The sequence below is a fragment of the Akebia trifoliata genome, chromosome 9, assembly GCF_017979445.1.
Source record: "Akebia trifoliata isolate Shusen 1 chromosome 9, ASM1797944v1, whole genome shotgun sequence".
NCBI classification, from domain to species: Eukaryota; Viridiplantae; Streptophyta; class Magnoliopsida; order Ranunculales; family Lardizabalaceae; genus Akebia; species Akebia trifoliata.
The window spans coordinates 15,728,696-15,738,194 of record NC_141383.1 but is presented as its reverse complement, the minus strand read 5'-3'; the positions used below and the strand labels follow the sequence as shown (position 1 = coordinate 15,738,194).

Here is a 9,499-nt window from a genome sequence, read left to right as displayed (position 1 = left end):
AATTGATCGGATAAAAGAAATTTTTGAATACCTCGAGCACATTAACGAATTAACTAATAATTTGATAGATTTCGTTTCTGAACAAGAAGATAAGAGTCGGGCTCAACCTTTAATCAAGAAAGCAAAGGTCATTGACCTCGGAACAGAAATAAATTCCCAAAGAGATTCAAATAGAAACCATCTTATCTCTAGAGGATCACAAAGAGATGATGAATTTATTCAGAAAATTCAAAAGACTTGCTTACATGGTCCTATGAGGATATGTCAGTTAAATTTGGAGTGTTGTTCAACATGAAATATATACCCATCCTATGAGAACACCACAAATACAAACCAGAATTGACTAACATAGTCAGAGGAGGGATTATAAAATGTATCAGTGCTGGAATTTTAAAATCGATGGAATAGTTGAAGCAGCCAGTAAAGATCTCAAGACAATCATCGTGAAAATGTGTCAATCACATATCACACCGGGATTGGCCAGAAAAGTTACCATTCGCATTATGGACATATTACACTTCAATACAGTCTTCTACTAGAGTCACTCTAGTATGATATGGAAGCAATCTTACCGGTTAAAAGGGAAAATCCTGTATCTCAAAGTCTTGATAGAAGTTAATTGTTAGAAACAGATTGGGTCTGTCAATGGAGAGGAGTCACTTGCATGTTTGACAAGAAAGTCAAAGTTCATCACTTATAAGTCAAAGATCTAAGCATCAGACTACCCAAAAATTTTTTTGAGTATTCTTCTCGATCATAGAAAGTTTGAACTCAATTGGAGAGATTCAATCATCAAGGAAATATTATCTGGAAAAACTGTTAGACTTCAAGATCATGATGGAATCGAATTACCAGAATCAACCAACCTTGACCAAATCAAACGGTACTACATTTAAGGAGGCCATCTTTGGCCGAATCAATTCTCTTATTACCCAGTTCAATATATCCTTTCTCAACCCTTTCGCAGTCTTTTCAAAAAGAAAAAAATTATGCCTTCTTTTTTCTTAGCCCGATCACCTAACCTAAGGGAGGGAAAAATATTCGAACTACGTTTTGGTCTGATCCCAAAATTCTGGGGTACGTAGGCAACCTGAGAAGTTACTTCAGGCCCGACCATATCAAAAAAATAAAAATAGATTCCCCGACAAAGAAAAAATCTAAAAAAAAAAATTTAAAAGAAAAAAATTGTCAAAGTGGGGAAGAAAATTCAAGGAAAAAGAAAATAATTTAAAAGGAAATGTCACACAAGGGGCATTTGGGTTTTTGAGCCTCAAAATCCCTTTCTTTTTATACCTAGTCCTAAGCTTACCAATGAAAGTCCTCCTAAGTACCGTGCGAGAAGTCAAGGAAGATAGCAAAGCATGATCAGACAGCAACTCCAGAAGTTCAGAAGGGAAGAAGAAGAAAAAAATCTGCTAAGTTGAAAACCCAAAAAGGGCGGCTTAGGCAAAAATTAAGGTAAGCTCGCAAGGTTGAAGATCTGAAAGGATGACCTTGGCAACAATCAAAGCAAGGAAAAAAGAAAAAATTGTAAGCTCGCTAGATCGAAAACCTAAAAAGGCGATCTAGGCAAAAGCTAGAGCATGCTCGCTAGATTGAAAACCTGGATAGGCAATCTAGGCAAAACTTAGAGCTATCAAAAAATAAAAGAAAATCTTCGTTGAGTTGAGAAGCTGAAAAGGTAGCCCGAGCAGAAATATCAGAAGTCCGAATGATCAAGTTTCAATACCCAGTTTGAACCAAATATAGACTCAGTGGATACAAGTATCTCGTCTATGATTGATCTGAAGAGTTTCATGTCCCTAAGCGAATCGACGGGGAGAAAGAACAAATTCTATGATGAATTTCAGAAAGAAATATTTTGTTCCAATGTCTTTGAGCCTGACTCAAAATCTTCAATATAAAAAGTCAAAATTAAAAGTTAAACCTTTATTGCGCTTGCGGTAATCAAGGATTTCAAACTTTCATAACAAGGGCACTTCCTTTTTTCTAAAGAGTACAGTTTCCCCCCTTACACTAGGGGCATTTATTTTCAAATTATATTCAATTATCCCTAGTGCAATGTTCCTTGTCAAACTAGGGGCATTTTTGTTCTGATGCCTGGTCAATTTCAACCCCAAAGGATAAGGTTAACTTTGCATTAAAGGTTACCCTCTTGATAGCAATTTTGAAAACTCCTCAGATTCAAAGAGAGTTAAAATATTTACCAGACCTTCATAAAATCCAACTTTTTATTAAAAAAAAAAGTCAAATGCGAGGTTAATCCCCCGTTTGTTCCCTCAAAGCTTAGTTCATTATTCTTGCACCCTGGGCAGGTAGAATAGAACTTCCTAAAAAAGAAAAAAATTAGTTCATTACTCTTTCACTCCGAGTAGGTAGAGTAGAACTTCCCAGAAAAAATTAGTTCATTACTCTTTCACTTCGGTAGGTAGAGTAGAACTTCCAAAAAAAAAAATTAGTTCATTACTCTTTCACTCCAAGTAGGTAGAGTAGAACTTCCAAAAAAAAATTAGTTCATTACTCTTTCACCCTGGGCAGGTAGAGTAGGACTCCCAAAATAATTAGTTCATTACTCTTTCACTCCGAGTAGGTAGAGTAGAACTTCCCAAAATAATTAATTCATTACTCTTTCACCCTGGGCAGGTAGAGTAGGATTCCCAAAATAATTAGTTCATTACTCTTTCACTCCGAGTAGGTAGAGTAGAACTTCCCAAAATAATTAGTTCATTACTCTTTCACCCTGGGCAGGTAGAGTAGGACTCTCAAAAAGCTTGGTTCATTACTCTTTCACTCCGAGTAGGTAGAGTAGAACTTTCCAAAAAAAAATTAGTTCATTACTCTTTCACCCTGGGCAGGTAGAGTAGGACTCCTAAAAAATTAGTTCATTACTCTTTCACTCCGAGTAGGTAGAGTAGAACTTCCCAAAAAAATTAGTTCATTACTCTTTCACCCTGGGCAAGTAGAGTAGGACTTCTAAAAAGCTTAGTTCATTACTCTTTCACTCCGGGTAGGAAGAGTAGAACTTCCCAAAAAAAATTTAGTTCATTACTCTTTCACTCCGAGTAGGTAGAGTAGAGTAGAACTTTCCAAAAAAAAAAATTAGTTCATTACTCTTTCACCCTGGGCAGGTAGAGTAGGACTCCTAAAAAATTAGTTTATTACTCTTTCACCCTGGGCAGGTAGAGTAGGACTTCTAAAAAGCTTAGTTCATTACTCTTTCACTCCGAGTAGGTAGAGTAGAACTTCCAAAAAAAAAAAAAAAAAATAGTTCATTACTCTTTCACTTCAGGTAGGTAGAGTAGAACTTCCCAAAAAAAATTTAGTGCATTACTCTTTCACTCTGAGTAGGTAGAATAAGACTCTCAAAAAAATATAAATTCATTACTCTTTCACCTAGAGTAGGTAGAGTAGGACATTTAACTTTTTCCCAACTTTTGCTCAGATTTGTCTCAAATATCATTCAAATTTTCTCGAGTTTTGTTTTACTCAGATTTTACTCAATTTCACACAGTGCACACACTTGCACTTTTTAGTCAGGGAGAATTCTCTAAAATTCAAGGATCTGACACTATCAGTGAGAGCTCTCGCTCAAGGACCTGACAACCTTTTAATTCGGGGAGAGCTTTACCCTCAAGGATCCGAACACCCCGACGAATTGCTAAATCAGGCTGCAAAATGAACTGTCACTAGCTTTGACAATTGGATATCGCACTATCTACCAAAATAGATTTGCTATCTAGTTTGCTTCAACCCTCTGCCAAAGAGGGGCATCTGTAGACACCTCATTTTTGCACTCGCCTGATTAATCAACTCGTCAATCCGATCGCAATGATTCCCAATGATGGATGTGTATTCCATTGCTTTATTTTGTTACCAGATGTGTTTCAGAAATCCGGATGAGGTATCTCGAATTGACAAAACCTTAGAAACCACGCTACGCTAGGAAAATACGACCCCAGAAACATAGAAATCATCATCTTGCAGACCAAAAAGAAACTTCACGATAAAAATCACTAAAAAATTATCAAATTACCAAAATACCCCTAACCTCAAAACAACCCTAGAGCCTACGTTACGCTTAGGAAAACTCTCTCGAACACATAAAATAACAAATCGGAACCAAATAAATCATTTCACCAATTTTAACAGAATTTGACAAAATTACGAAAATGCCCCTCATAAAGTTCACAATCATTTCACATAAAAATTTTCATAAATGACACAAACCAATATTCTCATTGAATTCCTTACGAAAAACCGATTCTAAAACATCCTAGAACATTAAAAACCGACTTGAAACGTGAAAAGTCCTCTCCGGGGGCAAAACGGTAATTTCACAATTTTCATAATTAAAAAATTTGAAATTAATAAATAAAATATTAAATAATTAAAGTGAAACATTGATGAAATTAATTTAAAATTTTGAACCTAAAAAATCGATCAATCGGACTTTCGGGTAAAATTGTTGAGGGTTCGTGGGATATTTCTTTAAGGACCCCTCCATTTGGGGGTCCAAAGAATTAAAGAAATAATGGAAGGGGGTTTTCCAAAATTTAAAGTCAATCAAGCAAGACTGTAGTCAAAGTATTAAAGTCAATCAAGTGAGACTAAAGTCAAAATTAAAGTCAATTAAGCAAGACTGAAGTCAAAATATTAAAAGTCAATCAATTAAGACTAAAGTCAAAACATTAAAAGTCAATCAAACAAGACCAAAAGTCATAATAGAATTCTAATTAAATAATAACTCTATCTAATAGAGTTCTAACTTAAAAACAATTCTACCTAAAACAATTCTAATTAAAACACAATTCTACCTAAAACAATTTTAACTAAAACACAACTCTAATTAAAAGATCTCTAATTAAACACTAACTCTATCCAAATCAACCTTAAAAAAATTCTATAAATAGAGGTGCTCACACCCTATTTTCGTATCAAATCATAAACCCTAAGAGAAGTAGGTCTAGAAGCTCCCCTAGCCCCCCATAAACCCTAGTTTTGGAGCCCCAACTCCTTACCTAACATCCCTCCTTCAATTTTAGTCTAGAAAACACCTAAAATCCCTCCAAAAACACCCCCAAATCCGCAACAAACTTGAAGAGTTCAGATCCAAAAACAAGGAGATACCTTGATCTAGGAGATCCGAAGTCAAATCCGGAGACAGAACGAAGCAAGGGAGTACAGTACAAGGAGCTCTTTTTGTCAGATCTGAGGGAACAAAATCCTTGCTATCGGAAAGGTATGTAATTTTTTTATTTTTATCTAGGTTTTTAGCAATGTGATATATTTGGGAAGTTAGTAGAGACCGGCTTTGGCCGGGCGGGGTTGGTGCCTAACACCTTCCAACCCCGTAATATGATCCCCGAATTCAGATTTTTTGTGGTAGATTAGTTCTTTTTATCCATGTTAGAGTCAGTTTGGTTCCTAGACCACAATAACTAGGTGGCGACTCCCAAACCTCAAGGGTCAAAAGCGGATCCGCGCACCCCGCGGATCGAGGGCGCTTTCACCCTCTCAGAGAAAGCCAGTGTCTGTGACGAAGAAAAGATAAGAGACACAGGTCAACAATGTACAACCCAGCCAACCTCTTTTTATTTAGGCACCAGTTTAAGGACCACCGGCACCATAAGTCCCTTGGATGCCAGTACCTCGAGCTGCCTGGGCTCCAGCACCGCAGGATCCCTTCTGGACAATTCCTCCGCAAGCACGACCAGCACCACAGTATGGGCAAAATCAACAAGCACGACCCAACAGAGTAAACAGGGTATTCACTAGATTGCCTATGACGTTGACAAAATTACTTTCGATCTTGCTTAGGGAAGAGTACCTCACAAAACGACCACCAAATCCAGAGGCTGCGAAAAGACCAGGGTATAACCCCAGCTTGTTTTGTAAATTTCATATGGGTGCACCGGCGCTCTTTATTGATCAATGCTGGCAACTCAAGCACCAGGTGCAAAATTTGATAGATAAAAAATCACTCATACTGGATGGACCAGCAAATCCCACTCAGCAGCAGAACATCAACCAAAACCCCCTACCTACCCACAATGGAGGGGGAAGTGGGCACAGGGTAAATGTCATTCTTGGGGAACTCGATTTTAACCCAACAACTCTGATAGCTCCCATCGGATCGAAAATCAGGATCCATCTAGGTAAGGAAACAGAAACACCAACAATTCACACCATCAACCAGTACACAACAAATCCACCTCGAAACTCGTAACCACCCCTCAGAATGGTTGACCTCACCATCCATCCCACTCATCAAATTTCCAATACTACTACCCGACCACCTCTCATTATACCATATATATCGCCAAGTTCTTAATATATAACTCGGCTACCCCTTCATATACCTTACACTTCTCGACCACTACTAGTCATTCCTTACATTTAACAAATTCCTCAAGTAGCTCCTCCCATCACCACAACCACCACCGCATATCCTCAATGTAAAACCTGATCCATCCCCAATAACCATACGCTCACCAAAACCCTTTCCATATAACTCTAACCAAGCAGTCCCCTGGGGCTACGAGATGATTATCACCACATCAACAAGGGTCGAGACGATGAAGAAGGCAATGGTAGCTAAGATTGGCCACATGACCAAAATAGGAAGGTGCCAAAAAGGGATAAGCATCAGGAAATGAACAAAAGAAACAGTGGATGAAGAGAAAATAAAGGAAAAGGGGAAGGGCAAGATAAACGAAAAGGGCAAGGAAGAGAAAATGAGGAAAGTGAAAGACAGCGAAGTAGCAGACTTCATTAAGCTCATTCGCAAAAGTGAGCACAATATCGTAGATCAACTGAACAAACAGCCAGCTCAGATTAGCATTATGGGTTTGTTACAAAAGTCAGAGGAATATCAAAAAGCACTGTTAAGAATTCTGGAAAAATCACATGTACGTTCGTCCACTTGCCAGCACAGTTAAAACAAACAGTAGGATAGATCATGGCTTCCGACCCCATCGTTTTCACAGAAAGTGAGTTCATGCCAGAGGGATGGGGGCATGTTGAACCGTTAAATATTATGGTCATGTGCAAGGGTGTTAATCGATAATGGTTTGGCCCTCAATGTCTATCCTCTCGAAACGTTTCGTAAACTCAATGCTGACTAGTCACACGTCAAACCTAACAATAAGGTTGTCCGAGGTTTCAACAATTCGAGAAGGGAATCTCTGGGGGAGATAGATTTACCAATCACTATAGGATCCTGTACCTTCGAAGTAACGTTCGAGGTCATGGAGATACCAACGATATTCAATTTACTGTTGGGTAGGCTATGGATCCATATTGCTGGGGCAGTGCCTTCCTCTTTGCACCAAAGAGTCAAATTCATAATGGGGCAGAGGATGATATCCATCTTGGTAGAGAGATTTTAAATCTGTAAATTTATTATCTGCATTATTTTCCTTGTTTATTTTTAAATCTTCTTTCATTATTATTTGGATAAAATTAGAGTGAGATAAATTATTAATTTGTAATAGATTGGTATTTAGTTTCTGTGGAAACAATATTTTCTCATCACTTTATTACTTGTTTTGATACGTATACTTGCGTTCGTAAATTTGACAATAAGTTTTTGGCACCGCTGTTGGGGACTAATTTATTAATCTTTTTGTTAATATTAATTCAATCATCTTTGATTTTAAACCAAACTTTGCTCTGTTTTTTAGGTGTATGGCTAGTGTATGCGTAGTAAGAAAAATTTAGAGCTTGTTCCTTTGGATTTTGAGATCAAGAAAACTTGTCGAAGAAATAGAAAGAATAAGAGATAAGCTTCTCAACACCATACCATGGCCGACCTAAATAATGGTAATGAGGGTCCTAAGTTTATGCAGGACTATGCTATTCCATTGGTGGATGGGATTTACACTAGTCATCCAACGGTGCAGGCCAACAATTTTGAGCTCAAACCAGCTATTATTCAAATGGTACAACATCTTAGTTTAGGGGTTCATATGTCGAAGACCCCAATGCACATTTGACTAATTTTTTAGAGATATGTGTTTCTTTCAAGTATAACGGTGTTGATGATGATGCCATCAGGTTGCGACTATTTCCATTCTCATTGAGGGACATGGCGAAGAATTGGCTGAACTCATTACAAAAGGAGTTTATCACCACTTGGGATGACTTGGTGAAAAAGTTCTTTGCTAAATATTTTCCACCTTCAAAAACTACAAAGTTGAGGAACGATATTATTACTTTCATGCAGCTGGACAGTGAGTCTCTCTATGAAGCTTGGGAAAGGTATAAAGATCTGCTTCGGAGATGTCCTCATCATACTCTACCAGACTGGTTGATCATCCAAATTTTTTACAATGGGTTGGTTGGATTTATTAGAACGAGTGCTGATGCTGCAGTAGGTGGATCTCTTATGGCAAAAAGATTTGAGGATGGGTATAGTTTATTGGAGGAGATGGTCTCTAACAACTTCCAATACCATACAGAGAGGATGAATCTAAGAAGAACAGCAGGAGTGCATGAATTAGATGTTCTTACGACTTTGACTACTCAAGTGGTATCCTTATCTAAGAAATTTGATTCATTTGAAGTTCATGCCATTCAAACTCTTACAATTACATACGAGATTTGTGGGGACAATCGTTTAGGAGATATGTGCCCTAATAATCCAGAGTCTCTCAATTTTATTGGTAGCAGGCAGAATAATCCATACTCTAACTATTACAATCCGGACTGGAAAAATCCTCCGAACTTCTCTTGGAATAACAACAATCAAGTTGAAGCCTCTTTATCAACAAAGCCTATATTTCAACCAAGTTACCACCCTTAAGCTCCCCCTAGAGAAAAGAAGCCTTCTTTGGAAGATCTAGTACAACAGATGGGAACCAATACTAATCAATTCATGACAGAGACTAAAACTCAACTCCAAAGCCAAGCAACTTCTATTCAGAATATAGAAATTCAGTTGGGTTAGCTTGTTTCAACAATTAACAACCGTCCTCAAGGAACCTTGTCTAACAATATAAAAACTAATCCAAAGAGATATGGTAAGGAACACTACAAAGCTATCACATTGAGGAGTGGAAAATAACTGAATGATGTTGTCAAGGAAACAAAAGAACCAGATGTTTCAAGGGCTAAAGAGACAGTTTCTGAGGAGCAGAATGAACAAGAAAAGGAATTACAATGCAGGAGCAGAAAAAGGTAGGCTTGGAAAATATTACTTCTTATAACCTACCCCCACCATTTCCTTAACGTTTTAGGATACAACAACAAGACGAGCAGTTTGCAAAATTTTTGAATGTCTTCAAAAAGTTGCATATTAATATCCCATTTGCTGAAACTTCAAAGCAAATGCCAAGTTATGTCAAATTTATGAAAGATATCTTGACTAAAAAAAGGTGATTGAGTGAATTTGAAATAGTGGGCTTGACTAAATAATGTAGTGTTATCATTCAAAGGAAACTTCCAGCAAAGCTTAAGGATCCAGGGAGCTTTACTATACCGTGCATCATAGGTAACCAAT

At 37.5% G+C, this 9,499-nt stretch overlaps 1 non-coding gene across 1 annotated transcript; it reads right to left on the bottom strand.

Moving 5' to 3' along the window:
• Positions 1-8,191: 8,191 nt before the first annotated feature.
• Positions 8,192-8,297, bottom strand: LOC147394398 (small nucleolar RNA R71). Its single transcript, XR_015181894.1, has one exon. It is a non-coding gene; the product is annotated as a small nucleolar RNA R71 (small nucleolar RNA).
• Between the last annotated feature and the right edge of the window lie 1,202 nt (positions 8,298-9,499).